Source organism: Ranitomeya variabilis, chromosome 2 (assembly GCF_051348905.1).
Source record: "Ranitomeya variabilis isolate aRanVar5 chromosome 2, aRanVar5.hap1, whole genome shotgun sequence".
In the NCBI taxonomy this organism is placed as follows: Eukaryota; Metazoa; Chordata; class Amphibia; order Anura; family Dendrobatidae; genus Ranitomeya; species Ranitomeya variabilis.
Window position 1 is genome coordinate 28961889 of NC_135233.1, and position 24745 is coordinate 28986633.

At 44.4% G+C, this 24745-nt stretch overlaps 1 long non-coding RNA gene across 1 annotated transcript in view; it reads right to left on the reverse strand.

Annotated features, from left to right (window-relative positions):
* Positions 1 to 19399, reverse strand: part of LOC143809049 (uncharacterized) — a 36036-nt gene extending 16637 nt beyond the window's left edge. Inside the window, exons 1-3 of the long non-coding RNA XR_013222045.1 lie at positions 19227 to 19399; positions 14955 to 15012; positions 13385 to 13455 (exon numbers count right to left, since the gene is read on the reverse strand). This is a non-coding gene — a long non-coding RNA (uncharacterized LOC143809049). The remainder of the gene's footprint in view (positions 1 to 13384; positions 13456 to 14954; positions 15013 to 19226) is intronic.
* Positions 19400 to 24745: the final 5346 nt, after the last annotated feature.

Consider the following 24745-nt stretch of genomic DNA (forward strand, 5'->3'; position numbering starts at 1 on the left):
TACTAAGGTTCAAAATTTACAAGATTTTGTTATACATACTCCTATGTCTGAACCTAAAATTCCTACACCAGAGGTGTTTTCCGGAGATAGATCTCGGTTTCTGAATTTCAAATATAATTGTAAATTATTCCTTTCTCTCAGACCTCACTCCTCTGGAGATCCTGTCCAGCAGGTTAAGATTGTAATTTCTTTGCTGCGAGGTGACCCTCAAAATTGGGCATTTTCATTGACACCAGGGGATCCTGCGTTGCTCAATGTGGATGTGTTTTTTCTGGCTTTAGGGTTGCTTTATGAGGAACCTAATTTGGAGATTCAAGCTGAAAAAGCTTTGATAGCCCTATCTCAAGGGCAAGATGAAGCTGAGATATACTGCCAAAAATTTCGTAGATGGTCTGTGCTTACTCAGTGGAATGAGTGCGCCCTAGCGGCAAATTTCAGAGAGGGCCTCTCTGATGCCTTTAAAGATGTTATGGTCGGGTTCCCTGCGCCTACAGGTCTGAATGAGTCCATGACAATGGCTATTCAGATTGATCGGCGTTTGCGGGAGCGCAAGCCTGTGCACCATTTGGCGGTATCTTCTGAAAAGATGCCAGAGAATATGCAATGTGACAGAACTCTGTCCAGAAGCGAGCGGCAGAATTATAGGCGTAAAAATGGGTTATGCTTCTATTGTGGTGATTCTGCTCATGTTATATCAGCATGCTCTAAACGCACAAAGAAGGTTGACAAGTCTATTTCAATTGGCACTTTACAGTCTAAATTTATTCTGTCTGTAACCTTGATTTGTTCATTATCAGTTATTACCGTGGATGCCTATGTGGACTCTGGCGCCGCCCTGAGTCTTATGGATTGGTCCTTTGCCAGGCGCTGTGGGTTTGATTTAGAGCCTCTGGAAGTCCCTATACCTCTGAAGGGTATTGATTCTACACCATTGGCTATGAATAAACCACAGTTCTGGACGCAAGTGACTATGCGTATGACTCCAGACCATCAGGAGGTGATTCGCTTCCTTGTGTTGTACAATTTACATGATGTTTTAGTGCTTGGATTACCATGGTTACAAGCTCATAACCCAGTCCTTGACTGGAAAACAATGTCTGTGATAAGCTGGGGATGTCGGGGGGCTCATGGGGATGTACCTTTGGTTTCCATTTCGTCATCTACTCCCTCTGAGATTCCGGCATTTTTGTCTGATTATCGTGATGTTTTTGAGGAGCCTAAAATTGGTTCACTCCCTCCCCACAGAGATTGTGATTGCGCCATAGATCTGATTCCTGGCAGTAAATTTCCAAAGGGTCGTTTGTTTAATTTATCTGTACCTGAACATACTGCTATGCGAGAGTATATCAAGGAGTCCCTGGAAAAGGGACATATTCGTCCTTCTTCATCTCCTTTAGGAGCCATTTTTTTCTTTGTGTCTAAAAAAGATGGCTCTCTGAGGCCTTGTATTGATTATCGACTCCTGAATAAAATTACAGTCAAATATCAGTATCCGTTGCCCTTGCTGACTGATTTGTTTGCTCGCATAAGGGGGGATAAGTGGTTCTCTAAGATTGATCTTCGTGGGGCGTATAATTTGGTGCGAATTAAGCAGGGGGATGAGTGGAAAACTGCATTTAATACGCATGAGGGCCATTTTGAGTATTTAGTAATGCCTTTCGGCCTTTCTAATGCACCTTCAGTCTTTCAGTCCTTTATGCATGATATTTTCCGTGAATATTTGGATAAATTTATGATTGTGTATTTGGATGATATTTTGATTTTTTCTGATGACTGGGAGTCTCATGTTCAACAGGTCAGGAGGATTTTTCAGGTTTTGCGGGCTAGTTCTTTGTGTGTAAAGGGTTCAAAGTGTGTTTTTGGGGTTCAAAAGATTTCTTTTTTGGGGTACATTTTTTCCCCTTCTTCTATTGAGATGGACCCTGTCAAGGTTCGGGCTATTTGTGACTGGACGCAGCCTACTTCTCTTAAGAGTCTTCAGAAATTCTTGGGCTTTGCTAATTTTTATCGTCGATTTATAACTGGGTTTTCTGGCGTTGCTAAGCCTTTGACTGATTTGACTAAAAGGGGTGCTGATGTTGCCGATTGGTCCCCTGCTGCTGTGGAGGCCTTTCGGGAGCTTAAGCGCCGCTTTTCGTCTGCCCCTGTGTTGCGCCAGCCTGATGTTTCTCTTCCCTTTCAGGTTGAGGTCGATGCTTCCGAGATCGGAGCAGGGGCGGTTTTGTCGCAGAAAAGTTCCGACTGCTCAGTGATGAGACCTTGTGCGTTCTTTTCTCGAAAATTTTCGGCCTCCGAGCGGAACTATGATGTTGATAATTGGGAGCTTTTGGCCATGAAGTGGGCGTTTGAGGAGTGGCGTCATTGGCTTGAGGGTGCCAGACATCAGGTGGTGGTTTTGACTGATCACAAGAATCTGATTTATCTAGAGTCGGCCAGGCGCCTGAATCCTAGACAGGCACGCTGGTCGTTGTTTTTCTCTCGGTTTAATTTTGTGGTCTCATACCTACCGGGTTCTAAAAATGTGAAGGCAGATGCTCTTTCTAGGAGTTTTGAGCCTGACTCTCCTGGGGATTCTGAACCTGCTGGTATCCTTAAGGATGGGGTGGTTTTGTCTGCTGTCTCCCCAGACCTGCGACGTGCTTTGCAAGAATTTCAGGCGGATAGACCTGATCGTTGTCCGCCTGGTAGACTGTTTGTTCCTGATGTTTGGACCAGTAGAGTCATCTCGGAAGTTCATTCTTCTACGCTGGCAGGTCATCCTGGAATTTTTGGTACCAGAGATTTGGTGGCTAGGTCCTTCTGGTGGCCTTCCCTGTCTCGAGATGTGCGTGTTTTTGTGCAGTCTTGTGATGTTTGTGCTCGGGTTAAGCCTTGTTGTTCTAGGGCTAGTGGGTTATTGTTGCCCTTGCCTATCCCGAAGAGGCCTTGGACGCACATCTCTATGGACTTTATTTCTGATCACCCTGTTTCTCAGAAAATGTCTGTCATCTGGGTGGTGTGTGACCGTTTTTCTAAAATGGTTCATTTGGTACCTTTGCCCAAGTTGCCTTCCTCATCTGAATTGGTCCCTCTATTTTTTCAAAATGTGGTTCGCTTGCATGGTATTCCGGAAAACATCGTTTCTGACAGGGGAACCCAGTTCGTGTCTAGATTTTGGCGGGCATTCTGTGCCAGGTTGGGCATTGATTTGTCTTTTTCGTCTGCATTCCATCCTCAGACTAATGGCCAGACGGAGCGAACTAATCAAACTTTGGAGACTTATTTGAGGTGTTTTGTGTCTGCGGATCAGGATGACTGGGTTGCCTTTTTGCCGTTGGCAGAATTTGCTCTTAATAATCGGGCTAGTTCTGCCACTTTGGTTTCCCCTTTCTTTTGCAATTCAGGGTTTCACCCTCGTTTTTCATCTGGTCAGGTGGAATCTTCGGATTGTCCGGGAGTGGATGCTGTGGTGGATCGGTTGCATCGGATTTGGGGACAAGTGGTGGACAATTTGAAGTTGTCCCAGGAGAGGACTCAGCAGTTTGCTAACCGCCGTCGTCGTGTTGGTCCTCGCCTTCGTGTTGGGGACTTGGTGTGGTTGTCTTCCCATTTTGTCCCTATGAGGGTTTCTTCTCCTAAGTTTAAGCCTCGGTTCATCGGTCCTTATAGGATTTTGGAGATTCTTAACCCTGTGTCCTTTCGTTTGGACCTCCCGGCATCTTTCGCTATCCATAATGTATTCCATCGGTCGTTGTTGCGGAGGTATGAGGTACCGGTGGTTCCTTCTACTGAACCTCCTGCTCCTGTGCTGGTTGAGGGTGAATTGGAGTACGTTGTAGAGAAGATCCTGGACTCCCGTATTTCCAGACGGAGACTTCAATATCTGGTTAAATGGAAGGGCTATGGTCAAGAAGATAATTCTTGGGTAACTGCCTCTGATGTTCATGCCTCGGATTTGGTTCGTGCCTTTCATAGGGCTCATCCAGATCGCCCTGGTGGTTCTCGTGAGGGTTCGGTGCCCCCTCCTTAAGGGGGGGGTACTGTTGTGAATCCGCTTTTGGGCTCCCCTGGTGGTTGCTGGTGGTACTGATGACTTGTGTGTGCTTTGCGGTCTCAGTTCACCTGCTCCCATCAGTGTTTGGGAGTTTCCTATTTAGCCTTGCTCTCCAGTCATTTCCTTGCCGGTCATCATTGTAACCAGAGCCTTCGGTTGCATGTTCCTGCTACTAGTCTGCTGATCAGCTAAGTGGACTTTTGTCCTTTTGTTTTTGTATCTTTGTCCAGTTTGCAGTTTTGTTATTCTCTGTAGCTGGAAGCTCTTGTGGGCTGAAATTGCCACTCCTGTGTCATGAGTTGACACAGGAGTCTTAAAGTAATTTCAGGATGGTTTTTTTTTTTAAAGGGTTTTCAGTTGACCGTGAAGTCCTCTTTTGTATCCTTCTGCTATCTAGTAAGTGGACCTCTCTTTGCTAAATCTACTTTCATACTGTGTATGTAGTTTCCTCTGAACTCACCGTTATTATATGTGGGGGGCTTCTATCATCTTTGGGGTATTTCACTAGAGGTAAGCCAGGTCTGTTTCTTCCTCTACCAGGAGTAGTTAGTCCTCCGGCTGGCGCGTGGCATCTAGGGATAATCGTAGGTATGCTCCCTGGCTGCTATTAGTTGTGTGGTAGATTTAGCTCACGGTCAGCTCGAGATTCCATCACCCAGAGCTCGTCCGTTATTTTTGTGTTTTGACGTTCCCCTGCCATTGGGAACCATGACAGATAACTCTACTAGTCCATCTATCCGGGACAAACAGTTTCTCCGCTGGACAACGGTCAGGTCTATCAGCCTGAAACTCCTGAAGCACCCGCCACAAATCAGGGGAGATGGTAGACAGAATTACCCCCTCTTTGAGAATACCAGCCGGTTCCGGGGCTCCCGGAGAATCAGGCACAAAACTCCTAGAAAGGGCATCAGCCTTCACATTCTTTGTACCCGGAAGGTAGGAGACCACAAAATCGAAACGGGAGAAAAACAGCGACCATCGAGCCTGTCTAGGATTCAACCGCTTGGCAGACTCGAGATAAGTCAGATTCTTGTGATCCGTCAAGACCACCACGCGGTGTTTGGCTCCCTCAAGCCAATGTCGCCACTCCTCGAATGCCCACTTCATAGCTAGCAACTCCCGATTGCCAACATCATAATTACGCTCAGCAGGCGAAAACTTTCTAGAAAAGAAAGCACATGGCTTCATCACAGAACCATCAGAACCTCTCTGAGACAAAACAGCCCCCGCTCCAATTTCAGAAGCATCAACCTCGACCTGAAAAGGGAGCGAAACATATGGCTGACGCAACACAGGGGCCGAAGAAAAGCGACGTTTCAACTCCTGAAAAGCCTCAACGGCCGCAGCAGACCAATTCACCACATCAGCACCTTTCTTTGTCAAATCAGTCAAAGGTTTAACCACACTAGAAAAGTTAGTGATGAAGCGACGGTAAAAATTAGCAAAGCCCAGGAATTTCTGAAGGCTCTTCACAGATGTAGGTTGAGTCCAATCATAAATGGCCTGAACTTTAACAGGATCCATCTCGATAGTAGAAGGGGAAAAATGAAGCCCAAAAAGGAAACCTTCTGAACTCCGAAGAGACATTTAGACCCCTTCACAAACAAGGAATTAGCACGAAGGACCTGGAAAACCATTCTGACCTGCTTAACATGAGACTCCCAATCATCCGAAAAGACCAAAATATCATCCAAATATACTATCATGAATCTATCCAGATACTTTCGGAAGATGTCATGCATAAAGGACTGAAACACAGATGGAGCATTAGAAAGCCCAAAAGGCATCACCAGGTACTCAAAATGGCCCTTGGGCGTATTAAATGCTGTTTTCCATTCATCGCCCTGTTTAATACGCACAAGATTATACGCCCCTCGAAGATCTATCTTGGTGAACCATCTAGCCCCCTTAATCCGAGCGAACAAATCTGACAGCAGAGGTAAAGGGTACTGAAATTTGACCGTGATTTTATTGAGAAGGCGGTAATCTATACAGGGTCTCAGAGAACCATCCTTCTTGGCCACAAAAAAGAACCCTGCTCCCAACGGTGACGAAGACGGGCAAATATGCCCTTTCTCCAAGGACTCCTTTATATAACTCCACATAGCGGCGTGTTCTGGCACAGATAAATTGAAGAGTCGGCCCTTAGGAAACTTACAACCAGGAATCAAATTAATAGCACAATCACAGTCCCTATGAGGAGGTAGAGTACTGGATTTGGGTTCATCAAATACATCCCGGTAATCCGACAAGAACTCAGGGACTTCAGAAGGAGTGGAAGAAGAAATTGACATCAACGGAACATCGCCATGTACCCCTTGACAACCCCAACTAGACACAGACATTGATTTCCAATCCAATACTGGATTATGAATCTGTAGCCATGGCAAACCCAACACGACCACATCATGCAAATTATGCAACACCAAAAAGCGAATATCTTCCTGATGTGCAGGAGCCATGCACATGGTCAACTGAGTCCAGTACTGAGGTTTATTCTTGGCCAAAGGCGTAGCATCAATTCCCCTTAATGGAATAGGATGCTGCAAAGGCTCCAAGGGAAAACCGCAGCGCCTGGCAAACTCCAAATCCATCAAATTCAGGGCAGCGCCCGAATCCACAAATGCCATAACAGAGTAGGACGACAAAGAGCAAATCAGAGTAACAGACAAAAGAAATTTAGGCTGTACAGTACCAATGGTGACAGACCTAGCAAACCGCTTAGCGCGCTTAGGGCAATCAGAGATAGCATGACTGGAGTCACCACAGTAAAAACACAGCCCATTCTGACGCCTGTGTTCTTGCCGTTCAGCTCTGATCAAAGTCCTATCACATTGCATAGGCTCAGACCTCCGCTCAGAGGACACCGCCAAATGGTGCACAACATTGCGCTCACGCAAACGCCGATCAATTTGAATGGCCAAGGACATTGAGTCATTCAAACCAGCAGGCGTGGGGAACCCCACCATAACATCCTTAACGGCTTCAGAAAGACCCTTTCTAAAAATTGCTGCCAGGGCACACTCATTCCATTGAGTAAGCACAGACCATTTTCTAAACTTCTGGCAATATACCTCCGCTTCATCCTGACCCTGACACAAAGCCAGCAAGATTTTCTCTGCCTGATCCACTGAATTAGGTTCGTCATAAAGCAATCCAAGCGCCAGAAAAAACACATCTACATTAAGCAATGCAGGATCTCCTGGCGCAAGGGAGAATGCCCAGTCTTGAGGGTCACCACGTAACAAAGAAATAATAATTTTTACTTGCTGAATGGGGTCACCAGAGGAGCGGGTTTCAAAGCAAGAAACAGTCTACAATTATTTTTGAAATTCAGAAACTTAGATCTATCCCCAGAGAACAAATCAGGCATTGGAATTCTAGGATCTAACATCGGATTCTGAACTACATAATCTTGAATGCTTTGTACCCTTGCAGTGAGTTGATCCACACAAGAGGACAGACCTTGTATATCCATATTTACACCTAAGTCCTGAACCTCCCAGAGGTTAAGGGGAAAAGAGAGACAAAACACACTGCAAAGAAAAAAAAATGGGTTCAGAACTTCTCTTATCCCTCTTTTGAGATGCATTAACACTTTGTGGGCCAGCTGTACTATTATGGACCTGGTGGTTAGGTGCACCCGGAATGACCTGATGGTTAAACTAGGAATCAGGACAAGCTCTGGGTAAGTGGGAACTCTGCTGACCGCAAACCCTACTCCTATCACACACACTAGAAATAGCCGTGGAGCGTACCTAACTCTCCCTAGACGCCTCTTCACAGCCTAAGAGCTAACTACCCCTAAAGATAGAAATGGAAGCCTTACCTTGCCTCAGAGAAATTCCCCAAAGGAAAAGGCAGCCTCCACATATATTGACGGTGAGTTTAGAGGAAAGTCACAAACACAGGAATGAAACAGGTTTTAGCAAAGGAGGCCAGTCTTCACTAAATAGTCAGAGGATAGAAAAAGGAACTATGCGGTCAGCACAAAAAAAACTACAAAAACCACGCAGAGTATGCAAAAAGACCTCCACACCGACTCACGGTGTGGAGGTGCAACTCTGCACCCCCAGAGCTTCCAGCTAGCAAGGAAATATCATGATAGCAAGCTGGACTAGAAATAACAGTAACAACAATGAACTAGCAGGAACTTAGCTTCTGCTGGAGTCAACAGGTCATCTGAGAAGTCCAAGAGAGATCTGAACCAATACTGATACATTGACAGCTGGCATGAAGTAACGATCTGAGTGGAGTTAAATAGAGAAGCCAGCCTAGCAATAAACGAGGCAGCTGAGAAAGTCAACCTCAAGGACCAGCAGTTCCACTCAAAGCCACTAGAGTTTTGTCCAAGGACAAAACTCACCGAAGTACCATTCATGACCACAGGAGGCAGTCCGAGAACGGAATTCACAACAGACCAGATTTGGTTGCATGAGTATTTAAAATCAAACTACAAGCCGTGCTTAACGAGATTTTGAAAAAAACACATTTTTGGCTGTGTAGGTGCCTATGTGCATGTGCAGCTCCCCCACGCGTGGGACAATGGGAATACTTGGCACCGGGTCCTTCGTCTGCTCTGAGGATGTCACGGTGGCCCGACCCGGTCCGTGGCCCCAGTGTGGGGACGTGCACTTGAAGTGGGTGGAACTGTTGTTGTTGTAGTTTGTAGTAGTTGTCTGTACGGTGTTCGTGACGCCACCTGTGGTATTCGGTCAGGATGACCGACGCTGCTTGGGGGGTCCGCTGGGGTGATGTTATGGCAGCTAGATGGTATACCTTCCCACAGGTGAAGTATGTCCCCAGGGCTTCCCAGTAAGGTAGATGTTGATGGTGTAGGTCGCAGTAAATAACGAGGACACAAGGTTGCAGTCTCTTTACCTTTTTACTTCAGCGTCCACAATCCAGAGCACTGCTAACAGGGCTAGCTGAATCCGGCCGGTCCGAAGGCACATCCAGAGTCCCCTTTGCAGGTGGAAATCAGTGCCTTCCTACTAGCGCCTGTGTGTTGTAGTACTTCCCTGCTGAGCACCACGGGATAGTCCTCACAACTGTCGTGTATGTTTCTGATATTCTCTCTCCGTCCCCCAGATGGTATGGATAGGACGACCCGTATGACGGGGTAGGCCTGGAGCTATTTTATAGGGACCCTAGAGACGCCCCTCTCCCACAATTTGCCTCCGTCGTCTTCATTAGGTATTAAGGTTGGGCAGCCAACTTGGAATTAACTGTCCTGCCATAGTTCAAAGTAATGCGTAGAGCCAATTACTCCCTCGGTGTTCCAGCCACCGGCTACACGCCTCAGAAGGAGGCCGCCGATCTCGGGGCAGACCCTCCTCCCGGTGTTATCTCCTTGTGCTGTGATCTCGTTTCTCACTCTCCACAATATACTTCGCTTCGTGTCCTTTCTTAGGATGTTGCCGCAATGAAGTGCAGGCGCAGCTCCGTAATGTTCTAACTCTCGCTCTGTCTCCGTCAGGATCCCAGCCCTGACAGGGACCTCTGTCTGCAGCTCAGATGTTCCTCCTTCTCCCCCTGTCTGCCTAACAGGTCAAACCCAGTAGCGTTCTGCCTAACTTCCCATCCAACCCACCAGTCTTACCCGTGTGTGAGGAGTGGCCTAGCAAATAGCACCTTTGCTCCCCCTGGTGGACTGGAGTGTGAAGTGTAGTGTGTGACTGTGATACCTGGTCAGGTGAACTCCTTTAGTACCATCAGACGTAACATCACTCCCCCTGGTGGGAGAGCGACACTACTGCAACGACCAGGGCTCTGGGGCGCTGCACTTGTAATAGAATTTCAAAAGCGTGGACTACCACACGCTCACATGCTCTTAATCCTCAGAGAGGAAGATAAACCAAGGGACAAAGAAATAATTGACAAATTGGTCTCTGCTTAAATCCCAAATGAGACAGCAAATCCAAAACTGCATGAGGCAGTGATGAAGCACATGATTCATGGCCCATGTGGCGAAGATCAACCTGGTGCTATATGCATGACAGATGGTCAATGCGCAAAAAAATTCCCAAAGGAATTTAATACAGAGACAAACCCCAATGTTGATAGTTACCCACAGTACCATAGACACAATACTCGGAAAACTAGACGAGGAACGCAAGAAATCGACAATAGATGGGTAGTTGCATACAATACCTATTTATTACTCAAGTACAATTGCCATATCAATGTTGAGATATGTGCTTCAATAAAAAGTGTTAAATATCTTTTCAAATATGTATACAAAGGACATGACTGTGCCAATATCAAATTTTATACATTAAACTGGAATGAACCAGCCATGTACCTAGATTCTAGGTATATAAGCGCAACTGAGGGCATGTGGAGATTCAGAAAAAATAAAATGCACGATGCTTTACATACCATGCTGCTTACCTTGAAAACATACAGCAAGTGTTTTTCGAAGATGGTAATGTGGATATGGTTATTTTGGACTCAAAAGCCTCTACTCTGCAGGCTTATTTTGAGCTAAATAGAGTTGACGCTTCCACCCGTCAGTATTTGTACAGTGAAATCCCTGAACACTGTCTGTGGATGGAAAAAACGACGGGCTCAATTTGGGAAAACAATTGCCCGAATGTATACAATCTCTTTAACAGATGGTGGGCTGTATTACCTAAGACTCCTTTTACTTCACGTAAGAGGAGCAAAGTCTTATGCTGACTTAAGGACTGTCAATGGAGTTGTACATGACATGTATAAAAATGAGTGCATTGATCTTCATCTTTTGGAAGACAATTCCCAATGGGATGACGGTATAAGGGATGCAATCGCTTTCCAAATGCTCTACAAACTTCACAAATTATTTGCTATAATTTGTGTATATGGGGAACCAGCTAAACCATTGGCATTATGGCAAAAATATAAAACCGAATTTATGGAGGATTACACCAGGCAGTATACTCCAGAAATTGCTGAGAAACTGGCTCTTCGCGATATTAATGAAGTGCTCTTAAGCAATAAAAAATCCTGTGCCAATTCCAGTAAATGTTCCAGATTAAATACTGGACCAACTGAATTATGCTGTAATAAAGCAGGAGGCTGAGCAATTGAAAGCTATGCTTAATGAAGCTCAGAAATCAGCTTTCGATGCAATTATGCAAGCAGTCAAGACACTAGCTCACACTGTTTTTTTCTGGACGGCCCAGGAGGCAGTGGGAAGACATTTTTGTACAGCTCCTTGCACAAGACACTACAAGCAGAAAAGAAGTCTATCTGCTCAGTAGCCTCCACTGGATTGGCGGCTACATTACTACAAAACGGTAGCATCTACCATTCCAAGATTGGCCTTGGAATTACAACAAATGAGACCACAGTGTAAAAAATTAAGCCAACCTCACTTCAAGCAAAGGAGCTTAGGGAGTCATCTGTCGTTATGTGGGACGAAGTAACAATGACTCCCTGTTTTAATATGAACGCTGAGGATAATCGTTCCAAGACACATGTGGAAAAAAAAGACCATTTGGTGGAAAAGTTTTCACAAACGGTGGTGACTTTCGTCAAACACTACCAATGCTGGAAGGTGGAAAAAGAGCCCAAATTGTAGAGTCCACCATTAAATACTCAAAATCCTGGAATCAGTTTTCACGGTTCCAGTTACAACAGAATATGAGAACGTCTCAGGACAAAGTTGAGTACAACTCATGGTTACTGAAACTTGGCAATGGAGAGTTGTCAAATGTGTATGGTCTACCAGAAGACACAATTGAAATCCCAAATTCTTTAAATAAAGAGGGTGATTTAATTACAGCTATTTTTGGTGACTCAATTGAGATTGCCGATGCAACGGTAGAAGCATTTGCCAATAAAGCAATTCTTACGCCATTGAATGATGACTTTCACGCCTTGAACGACAAAATTCTTAGTCAAGTTCAAGGTGAACACTCAACATATCGCTCCGTTGACACAATTGCGGAAGAGGAGGGTGTGATTCTCACAGATTACCCTGTAGAGTTTCTTAGCTCTTTGAATCCCACTGGGATGCCTCCTCATGAACTAAAGCTGAAACCAGGAGCTGTAATTATGCTCCTGCGTAATCTTAACAGAAAGCGTGGCCTTTGTAATGGCACAAGGCTTTATGTGAAAAGCTTAAAAGCAAACGTTATTCATGTCCTTGCTTTAAATGGAAAAGCAATGGGTCAGACAGTTCTTATTCCAAGAATTGACCTTGTTTCCAAAGATAAAAACTTGACAGTCCAGATGCGACGGCGTCAGTTTCCTGTCGTGTTGGCTTTCGTAATGACCATCAATAAATCTCAGGGACAGTCCTTGGATATTGTATTGCCTCTCCCAGTGTTTTCACACGGGCAGTTATATGTGGCTTTCTCCAGGGGAAGGAAAAGCCAACAAATAAGGGTCAAAATATTTGAGACACAGAAGCAAGGTAAACTGATTCCTAATGTTGACAAATGGTTTACTGTCAGCTGGGTGTACAAAGAAGTCTTTTATTAAGCTTTTTAACAATTGCAAAAGCCAAAAAAAAGTGTACACAAAAGCGGGACTAACTCGTGGTCTACGGACCAAACATTGGGCATGGGCATTGCCTTGGGGGCAGATCCCAAGTGCGCTCACCCATGTGAAATAGCTTACACTCTGGAACATTGAGGAATAGCGCTATCGGATAGCTCTACCCGTTCATTTGCTTTAGGAATAGGGCTATGGGATAGCTCTACCCGTTCACTTGTTTCATGGATAGCGCTACCAGAACAGTATTAACTACAGAGCTTTTTCATACACAAGGTAGGAGTGGCAGGAGAGGTACACCAGGTATTTATGTTTGCTACTAGTCTGCACATACGCCAGTCTGGTGCGTGGGTACACCCCATTGCGAGGTCAGTCTGCTGCGTGGTTACACCACATTGCGTGGTTCGTAATCACAGCATGCGCCCGAAGGGTGCGTAATCACTCTTTTTTTTCTTATTATGCTACTTTAGTTTGCACCTGTACACACCAGTTTTCTGTTTAGAAGTGACAGTCAGTCTTTTGTTATTTATTAACTGAAAAATCATTGACGTCATTCAAGGCAGGTGGAGTGGTCGGGGAAGGCCCAAAACACAGTCCTGCCCCTTCAAATGCTAAATAATTTTTTTTTTCAACAAAGGTGTCAACTGAATCTGTATAATATCGCCATTACGGCTAGGTCTTTACACTGTAAAATCGTGCTGTGTAGAGGTGTTGGGTTTAATACAAGACCTGTGGAGGCAAAACATGACGCGAGGATTTTCCCTTCTATCAGTAATTATTGCTATTTTCATGTATCTGTAATAGTTTTTGGCATTGCCGAAAAGCCAAAACTGGCGCTCACTGCCTTGTTTCTGCTTTAGTAAAGGATACATTCGGGCATTTCTTCTGCGTAAGATCTCGGGCTGATTTTGGAGCCATCACATCAATATTTCCGTCAGAATCTGCACAAAAACGTATATTAGTTATCTGTACATGTGCGTGATATCACAGGATGTTCTTCAGTATAACCAATGCATTCAGTGCGCACAGGGCCATATGGACCTTTGCAGTTTTTCTGTTCTTCTTAACTTTGCCATGTTAATACTATTTTATGTCACATTTTAGCCATGCAGCTCTTCTAACAAATAATACTATAATTAAGGATGAGCCAATCGGTTCTAAATTTCCCAAAATCCACAAATTCTGGAAAATTTGAATTTTTGGGGGAATTTGACTAGAAAGGCTGGCCACCATTTTGCAGGATTAGTATGGGTCATAAATACATTAAAAAAAGCAATAAGATATCTACTTAGCCCGTCAGTTGTCTCTACCAACTCAACTTCCCGACAATCCTCTGTTGGCTTCCTCAGACACCTGCTCATCTTCGGCGTCACTATTTTGGTGCTGACTAGGCTTCCAAGCAAGGTATAATGTTATAACATCTGCTGCCCCATGTGACCATGGAGGGGGTGACGTATATATTGTGACATCTCGATGTCAGGACCTACATTAAGGCCAAGTCGGTGCCGAAGCAGCGGAAAAGAGTGAGGTGGAAACTAGTGGAGGAGTGGTGGGAAGTGGAGTAAGGTGGAGACTAGTGGAGGAGTGGTGGGAAGTGGAGACTGGCCTTTGCAAATCAGTGGAGGAGTGGTGGAGAACCAGGAGAGTTTGATATTTTTACTATTGTTTAACCACTTTCTGGCTCATCCCGACCCCAGCTCAGCCGCTTTTCCAGGTATAACGCCATGAGTCATGACGTCAGAACTTGTGTCAAAGCTTTGCAAGTGACGGAAACATCTCCAAGAATTGAAGAGGAGACCGGCACCAGAGGGAGCCAGCAGGAAGCAGAGGCAGGTGAATATGATGTTTTATTGGTCTTTAAGCCCTTCCCAGAACATTATTCTTTGGATGTCCTCAGATCATACTAAAAAGCTTTTTTTTCTTTACCGAAATTGCATTTGAGCTAATCTGCTAAATTCACATTTTGGGGCGATCCGCCCACTTATAACTACCAGATAACACCCCAAAAAAATGTCTCTGCAACGTGATCTTAGACTTTATCCTCTCCCTCCCTTTTTCATCCAGAAGGGGTGGGAAGGAGTGACCTCATACACCTGCCAGCAGACCCCGCCCACTTTTACTGCAGTCGTAATGTGAGCTAGCACTACACTAAGTTTTCAAGGCTAATGTTAGCACCTGCTTCCCCCTAGTGTTTAAAAGTTGAAAATATTAAGTTTTTCATTACATTTTTTACACCATTACAAAAAATGAAATGTTAAAAAAGTATAAACACAAACTTTAATTTTTTTCAATTGTTGAAAAATAATAAATGTGGTCTATATAGATGAAAAATATAAAGTGTAATTATATTCAGTAAGGAACCACATAGTCTGATATCTGTTATTGTATTATATTTGTTCACCAAGAAATTGGGAGATTCGGTCAATATCTCTCAACTTACCTTTTGCTCTCCAGTCCTTCACAATGTTCATGATTGTACGCAAACTGGATTTACCATTCTGAAAATATAGAACACAATGGTGACACATAAGACAGTGGTCTGTGATAGATAGATAGATAGATAGATAGATAGATAGATAGATAGATAGATAGATAGATAGATAGAGAGATAGATAGATAGATAGATAGATAGATAGATAGATAGATAGATAGATAGATAGATAGATAGATAGAGTGGCTGCTGCCGTCTTTGTGATGGAGGTGATGAAATGATGTCTGGGTCATTCAGCAGGACCCCGGCCAATAGAGGCCAAGGCAGAAGGTGGTGGACAGCACTGGGACGTCAGGAGGTGAGCGAGCTTCTTGGATTATTGCCGGGGTACAGAGTTGGCGCTCAGACTCCAGACTGAATAAAGCGAGATGGTTTGAAAACGTTGTGTCCTTTTTTTTTCATTTACAGATCAGTGAAGTCTCCATCCCATGATTTCCAGAATTCCATGACTTTTCCTTCCTAGAGTTGTAATTTCAATGTTGAGGAGTGAATACACAGGGCAATGTGCAGGCAACTATATACTCTGGGAGCACAGTGCGGGTAATTATATATTCGGGGGCACAGTGCGGGTAATTATATATTCGGGGGCACAGTGCGGTTAATTATATATTCGGGGGCACAGTGCTGTTAATTATATATTCGGGGGCACAGTGCAGATAATTATATATTCAGCGGGCACAATACGGGTAATTACAGTATATATTCAGGGGGCACAGTGCAGGTAATTATATATTCAGGGGGCATAGTGCGGGTAATGATATATTCGGGGGCACAGTGCAGGTAATTATATATTCGGGGGCACAGTGCTGGTAATTATATATTCGGGGGCACAGTGCGGGTAATTATATATTTGGGGCACAGTGCAGGTAATTATATATTCAGGGGGCACAATACGGTTAATTACAGTATATATTCAGGGGGCACAGTGCAGGTAATTATATATTCAGAGGGCACAGTGCGGGTAATTATATATTCAGAGGGCACAGTGCGGGTAATTATATATTCAGGGTGCACAGTGCAGGTAATTATATATTCAGGGGGCACAGTGCAGGTAATTATATATTCAGGGTGCACAGTGCAGGTAATTATATATTCAGGGGGCACAGTGCAGGTAATTATATATTCAGGGGGCACAGTGCAGGTAATTATATATTCAGGGGGCACAGTGCGGGTAATTATATATTCAGGGGGCACAGTGAGGGTAATTATATATTCAGGGTGCACAGTGCAGGTAATTATATATTCAGGGGGCACAGTGCAGGTAATTATATATTCTGGAGCACAATACAGATAATTATATATTCAGGGGGCACAGTGCGAGTAATTATATATTCAGGGGGCACAGTGAGGGTAATTATATATTCAGGGGGCACAGTGCAGGTAATTATATATTCAGGGGGCACAGTGAGGGTAATTTTATATTCAGGGGGCACAGTGCAGGTAATTATATATTCAGGGGCACAGTGCAGGTAATTATATATTCTGGAGCACAATACAGGTAATTATATATTCAGGGGGCACAGTGAAGGTAATTATATATTCAGGGGGCACAGTGAAGGTAATTATATATTCAGGGGGCACAGTGCAGGTAATTATATATTCAGGGGGCACAGTGCAGGTAATTATATATTTCAGGGGCACAGTGAAGGTAATTATATATTCAGGGGGCACAGTGCAGGTAATTATATATTCAGGGGGCATAGTGCGGGTCTTTATATATTCAGGGGGCACAGTGCGGGTAATTATATATTCAGGGGGCACAGTGCAGGTAATTATATATTCAGGGGGCACAGTGCAGGTAATTATATATTCAGGGGCACAGTGCGGGTAATTATACTGTAGCACAGTGCCGGTAATTAGTAGGGATGATCGAATAGCTTCGGATAAGTGATTATCCGAATAGCTATAGCGCTTCCCGAATAGTTGCCTCGGTGATATCAAACATGTACATTTAAAAAAAAATTATTTTAGTGTTTAAAAAAAATCAGAAGTTTGGATACAAATATTTTTTTGGTTCGTGTCGCGCTTGAGCTATTTAGTTACAGCAGGGTTTATGCTCATTTTGCTTCCTGTAGGTTTTGTATGCTTTATGGCCAATGTGAACATGCGTTTATGTGCTGCATGTATATCAAGTTAACCCAAGCTAATTGTTTGTGCTTTTTTCTATTTATTGTATATTTTAGGAGTCGGTCCATTTTATACAGACTCTGACTCCACCAAAATGGACACCGACTCCACAGCCCTGCATAAAATGACTGATCACATGACCTGAAAAGTTCTGGAGCTAGTCAGGTGGAAACTCTATTCAGTCTCTTTCTACCAATGTCATCAGTATGTTTTAAAACAATAAGGTTGCAAAGTTATTGAGACAGCTCACGGGTTTTACCCATCATGGATGTTTCTTGTGTGGCACCTTGGTAATGAGACCCTTTTTTTAGGCATCAGATGAACCAGCTGATATTATTAATCACTAAGTGGCAGGATTGCTTTCTAATTACTGATAGATTTCAGCTGGTGTCATGACTTTCCAGGGCTTTTTGCATCTCTCTTTCTTCACGTGTTCAATACTTTTTACCTTTGTCATTAGCCATTATCTCATTATTACACATAATTTATGGTCATTTCACCCACTGTATATAGATAGCTAGAGATGTCAGCGCTTCAGGCATATAATAGTGAAAAACTGCAGGATTTATTTACCCAAGTTTTGTTATTTCAGTTCATCAAAAAACTTTGTGCGCGGTTCAGTATTTGATTTTTGAGTAGATTCTTCTGCTGCAAATGCTGGAGTGTTGGCAGGAAAAACACAGCGTAAAATACATGTTTTTTTTTAATGTGTTTTATTCCCATTCATTAGCATGGGTGTAATACACTGAAAGAATTGACATCTTGGGGATATGAAACTGCTTCAAATCTGCAAGGAAAAAATGAGCAGCACATGCATGAGATTTCAAAGATCACTTTCTCTTTGCTGGGATTGTCAAATGTTGCATTTTTTACTTGGAAAAAAAAACAGAGTACAAATTGCAGAAAAAAGTTGAGTTGAGCGAAATTTTCTAAATTCGGTTCCAATTATGGTCGGCGGCAAATATAGTTTTTAAAATATTTGCCGTACATAGCCGAACGTGATTGGAGTGAATGGGTGTAGAAATGAACGAATGTGTTGGGAACCAATCATCAAACATGAGTTTGGCACGAATATGGCAAATTTAGATTCAGCGACCGATTCCGAACATATTCGCTCAACTCTAGTGAAAATACCCTTAGAGGGGCTTTCCAGATTCAGGAAACAAACTTTACTTTCACACTCTCCTGTGTTCGAAGCGGAGTCTCTGGTGTCTGCTGTTGTCCACAGCGCTAATGTCATGTTGACAGCTCTGCAGCCAATAACGGAGCTCAGCAGTTTGGGACGACTTGATTTCACGAGCGGCACAGAAACGCTGAGCTCAAATATTGGCTGCAGGGCTGCAGATAATAACAGACACCGGGAGAAGAGGCAGAGATTCCGTTCTGGACCTGGGGAGAGCGAGTAAAGAATTTTTCCTAAACAAATTGCAATAGGGATGGTGATGGAGGGGGAGAATGGGACGGTGGGAGAATTTTTTTTGTTTTCTGGAAAACCCCTTTAAGTTTTATTGGGGTCCAACACCTGGTATCGCCACAAATCAGCTTATATCTGCTCTGTTGGCAACTGGTGGAACAGCAAGGCTCCATACACTGTGTAGTGGCCACTTCTGGGTTATCTCCCATTCACATGCAGAATTCGGAGGCAATTTTTTATAATCATTAAAGTTTACATTGTCAGTCCTGTGTAAATATTTAGCAAACTATGTGAAATAAAAAAAGCATTTGTAGAGTTCCTACTGATATGCATGTACCCCTCTAACATAATTACACTACAGTACATGTTAGAGCATTCATCTATATTACTGCTGGTGACATTACTAATAGGCCGGGGTCACACTTGCAACTGCAATGTGAGAAACTCGCGCATCAATACCCGGCACTGTCGCCGGCGGTTCGGACTGGAGCGTTCAGCTGCATAGAAAACATGCAGCCTCACACGTGCCGGCGACAGTGCCGGGTATTGATGCGAGAGACTGGCACGCGTTTCTCGCATTGTAGTTGCAAGTGTGACCCCGGCCTTAGAGCATACTCCCCAGTAGTAGTCATCAGCCCATCGCTACACACCCAACAATCTGATGAGTCTAAATTTCTTACGTTAATATTATCCAATTTTGGCTTTCTGTCATCCAATTGTTCGGCACTGGAGAGCGCTGGAAGAAGCAACACAAACAGTAAGGCCTTCATCTTCACCCGACAGTAGACTGGTAGGTGGAGGTCCTAGTTTCTAGTCCGTGGAAACAGCGGGCAGAGCAAATGTAAGAAATACAATGGATTACATACAATGTGGACTACAGATCAGGAGGTGTTTCACACAAAGTATATTCCTGCTCAGGAGGTGTGTCATGGCTCGGGGGGCATCTGGACTATTTGCACTATTGCTTAGCAGCTGTAGAATTCAACAATATCTGGAAGCGCCATGCCCCGGGTTGCAACTCCTTGGCAAGATGTAATCTGGCCATCATACAATCTCTGGCATGTAGTTATGCAGGTGCACAGAGTGTGGATCAAGAAGAACAGCAAAGACCTGCCTGTTCAAATAAGGTAGCACACCAAGTAACTCTACATTTAAATCAATATTCCATGTACTGGACACAATTGAGAGTCATAAGTAATTTTTAGGATCTAGTCCCATTTTGAAATTTTCTTTCGCGAGTTCAGAGATTTTTGGGGTGTATGTGCAGCGCCCCAGAGTCCTGGTCATTGCAGTACTGTTGCTCCGCCACTAAGGGGGGCTATGGTACGTCTGATGGCACTGAAGGAGTTCATCTGACCAGGTATCACATACACCAATACATTTCACAGTCTGGCCTCCAGGGGGAGCTAAGGGCGCTATGCATTAGGCCACTCCTCACAGTCTGGTAAAACTGGGGGTTAGATAGGAAGTGAGATCAGAAAGCTGACTGGGTTGGAACCAGGCAACACCTTGTGGCAGAGGGTGTTGTAGGGGAAGATTCAGAGGGGTCCCTGTCAGGGGTGGGATCCTGACAGAGGCCTAGCAAACAGAGAGAACGTTACGGGACCACGCCTGCACGATATAGCGGCGGTACCCCAAGAAAGGACAAGAAGCGAGGTTTATTGTGCTGAGTGAGAAACGAAATCAACGCAACAAGGAGAAATACCAGTAGGAGTTGTGCTGTGAGACCGAGGCAACATCCTATTGAGGCGCAAATAACCGGTGGCCGGAACGCCGAGGAAGTATAGAGCTCCAGGCCTTACTTCAAACCTACGGCAGGACAGTGAGTTATAGGCTGGCTGTCTCACCAAATCACCTACGAAGACATAGGGGGCAACATTTGGAGAGGGGCGACTCTAGGGTCCCGGAAGAACTCCGAGCCTACCCGTCATACGGGTGCGTCCTAGCCATATCATCTGGGGGGACGAAGAAGAAGAACATGAGAGTCGAGTTGTGAGGGAACACGAGAAACAGACACAACAGTTGTGGGGACTATCCCGTAAGCGCAGCAGGGGAGGACCACAACACACAAGCGCTAGAAGGTAGGCACAGATTTCCACCTGCAAAGGGAACTCTGGAGGTGCCATCGGACCGGCCGGACTTGCGTAGCCTGGTTAACCGTACTTCGGACTGAGGACTCTGAGACCTTCAGTAAAGAGGTAAAGAGACTGCAACCTGGTGTCCTCGTTATTTACTGCAACCTGCACTGCACAGCACGATAACACCCTCCTACACCTCCACCTTCATTGTACGCCCCTCAGCAGGGTCACGGACCGGGTCTAGCCACCGTGACAATCCCAGACCAGAGACTCAGAGGCCCGGTACCGGGTACCCCTCGGCCCTGCGGGGGCGCTACATATGCATTAATAGTGCCGGACTAAAGAGTTCAGTCCATTTTTAAGCCAGTCTGTCCACAAACCTGTACTGTTTTCTTTTTTTAGAATAAAGATAAAATGTTCAACCTTACCACTTGCAATATCATAAAATCCGACATGGAAACGCTGATATATTCCTAAAGTTGCCGTGACAAGCCACAGTACCTGACTTTTGATTACCTATGCTATCCCAAATCTAGAGACCATTTCTGTTGGTAGTTTGTAGCTTGGGCTGTCGCTGTCCTTACACGCTTTTATCTACCCAGAGAACACATTCACACACACAAGCACATATTCAGACAGTGTACATCTTAGCAGTTGTACAAAGTGAGTCTCCAACCTCTGGATCTGGTAAAAGGCTGAGGTGTCCTTATGGGTTTCCCTGCATTGAACATCAGACATATCAAACAAGACTGGCAATGAGTAGTTGCAACTGAGGTAAACCCAGAAACATAACATTGAAGCTTTACTAAATCAGTCATGCCTTTTTTTTTAAGACATAAGTCACACCATATGATACACTATCTAAGAAAATAAATAGTGATTGTTCATTTAGTGACAGGTGATTGACAGCTGTGGGTCTAAGTTTGTGAAAAGGGGAAAATAGAACATGAGTGGGAAAAAGCGAGGTGGTGGTCGAAAGGGGAATTGTTGTGAATTCTGCTTTTGGGCTCCCTCCGGTGGTTGTAGGTGATAATGCAGTTGTCCCTGAGTTGCAGTCCTGGTCAGGTGTATCTGCTGATTGCAGTTCTGACTGGGGTATTTAGGCGTGCAGGATTCATTGGTCCTTGCCAGTTGTCCATGGTTGTTGGGAGGTTTTGGTCCTGGTTTGGTTCCTTCTGCCTTCTGCCAAATCAGCAAAGATAAGTGTCTGGTTTTGTTTCTGTGGCACACATGCTGTGAGCTTTATAATTCTGTGCTATTCAGTGTTTTTTTGTCCAGCTTAGATTGTGTCAGTATTTTCTCAGTCTTGTTGGATTCTCTGAAGTGGCAAATATACATTCCATGTCTTTAGTTAGATTGTGGAACTTTTTGTATTATCTGCTGTGGATATTTTTGGAAGGGTTTTTAATACTAACCGCTTAGTATTCTGTCCTATCTTTCCCTATTTAGCTAGAGTGGCCTCTTTTGCTGAATCCTGTTTTCTGCCTGCGTGTGTCTTTCCTCTCCTACTCACAGTCAATATTCGTGGGGGGCTGCCTATCCTTTGGGGTTCTGCTCTGAGGCAAGGTAGTATTCCTATTTCCATCTATAGGGGTATTTAGTCCTCCGGCTGTGTCGAGATGTCTAGGGTTTGTTAGGCACACCCCACGGCTACTTCTAGTTGCGGTGTTAGTTCAGGTTTTGCGGTCAGTACAGTTTCTACTTACTCCAGAGAAAGTTCATGCGGCTCCAAAGTCACCGGATCATAACAGTACAACTGGCCGACTATGAGTTAAATGCATCTCAGAAGAAGGGAAGAAAGGTGTTGAGTCATTTTTTTTTTCTGCAGTTTGCTTGGCCTTTTCTTCCCTCTTTTTCTCTGGTTGGCTAAAAATAAGCCCCAGTTTTGGACACAGGTGACCATGCGCATGGCGCCAGCCCATCAGGAAGATTGTCGATTTCTGGTATTGCATAATTTACATGATGCTAACGTGTTGGGTTTTCCGTGGTTGCAGGTACATAATCCTGTGTTGGATTGGAAGTCTATGTCTGTGACTAGCTGGGGTTGTCAGGGGGTTCATAATGATGTTCCTTTAATGTCTATCTCCTCTTCTTCCTCTTCCAAAATTCCAGAGTTTTTGTCTGATTTTCAGGATGTATTCGATGAGCCCAAGTCCAGTTCTCTTCCACCGCACAGGGACTGTGATTGTGCTATTGATTTGATTCCAGGCTGTAAGTTTCCTAAGGGCCGACTCTTCAACCTGTCTGTGCCTGAACATACCGCTATCAGGAGTTATGTTAAGGAGTCTTTGGAGAAAGGGCATATTCGGCCATCTTCTTCACCGATGGGAGCGGGATTTTTTTTGGTTGCTAAGAAGGATGGCTCCTTGAGACCCTGTATTGATTATCGCCTCTTGAATAAGATGACGGTCAAGTTTCAATACCCTTTACCTTTGCTTTCCGATTTGTTTGCTAGGATTAAGGGGGTTAGTTGGTTTACGAAGATTGACCTTCGGGGGGCGTATAATCTTGTTCGTATTAAGCAGGGTGATGAATGGAAAACTGCGTTCAATACGCCCGAAGGCCATTTTGAATACCTTGTGATGCCGTTCGGGCTCACTAATGCTCCATCTGTTTTTCAATCTTTCATGCATGATATCTTCTGGACTTACAGTATATTGATAAATTCTTGATTGTATATTTGGACGATATTTTGATTTTTTTCTGATGATTGGGAGTCTCATGTGGAACAGGTCAGGATGGTATTTCAGATCCTTCGTGACAATGCTTTGTTTGTGAAGGGGTCTAAGTGTCTCTTTGGGGTGCAGAAGGTTTCTTTTTTGGGTTTTATTTTTTCTCCTTCATCTATTGAGATGGATCCGGTTAAGGTTCAGGCCATTCATGATTGGATTCAACCCACGTCCGTAAAGAGCCTTCAGAAGTTTTTGGGTTTTGCAAATTTTTATCGCCGTTTCATTGTTAACTTTTTCAGTGTGGTTAAACCCTTGACCGATTTGACGAAGAAAGGCACTGATGTGGCGAATTGGTCCTCTGCGGCTGTTTCTGCCTTTCAGGAGCTTAAACGTCAATTTACTTCTGCTCCAGTGTTGCGCCAACCGGATGTTTCTCTTCCGTTTCAGGTTGAGATTGACGCTTCTGAGATTGGCGCAGGGGCCGTTTTGTCCCAGAGGGATCATGTTGGTTCCTTGATGAAACCGTGTGCATTCTTTTCCCATAAATTTTCGCCTGCTGAACGCAATTATGATGTCGGCAATCGGGAGTTGTTGGCTATGAAGTGGGCATTTGAGGAGTGGCGACATTGGCTTGAGGGAGCTAAGCACCGTATTGTGGTCTTGACCGATCATAAGAATTTGATTTACCTCGAGTCTACCAAGCGGCTGAATCCTAGACAGGCTCGATGGTCCTTGTTTTTTTCCCGTTTTGATTTTGTGGTCTCGTATCTTCCGGGTTCCAAGAATATTAAGGCTGATGCCCTTTCTAGGAGTTTTTTGCCTGATTCTCCTGAGGTCCTTGAACCGGTCGGCATTCTGAAAGAAGGGGTGGTTCTTTCTGCTATTTCCCCTGATTTACGACGGGTTCTTCAGGAATTTCAGGCTGACAGACCTGATCGTTGTCCTGTGGGGAAACTGTTTGTTCCTGACAGATGGACTAGTAGAGTGATTTCTGAGGTTCACTGTTCTGTGTTGGCTGGTCATCCTGGTATTTTTGGTACCAGAGACTTGGTTGGTAGGTCCTTTTGGTGGCCTTCTTTATCACATGATGTGCGTTCTTTTGTGCAGTCCTGTGGGACTTGTGCACGGGCCAAGCCTTGTTGTTCCCGTGCTAGTGGGTTGCTTTTGCCATTGCCGGTCCCTGAGAGGCCCTGGAGGCATATTTCTATGGATTTTATTTCTGATCTTCCTGTTTCCCAGAGGATGTCGGTTATCTGGGTTGTTTGTGACCGGTTTTCTAAGATGGTTCATTTGGTGCCTTTGCCTAAATTGCCTTCCTCTTCAGATTTAGTTTCGTTGTTTTTTCAGCATGTGGTTCGTTTGCATGGTATTCCGGAGAATATTGTGTCTGACAGAGGTTCCCAGTTTGTTTCTAGGTTTTGGCGGGCCTTTTGTGCTAGGCTGGGCATT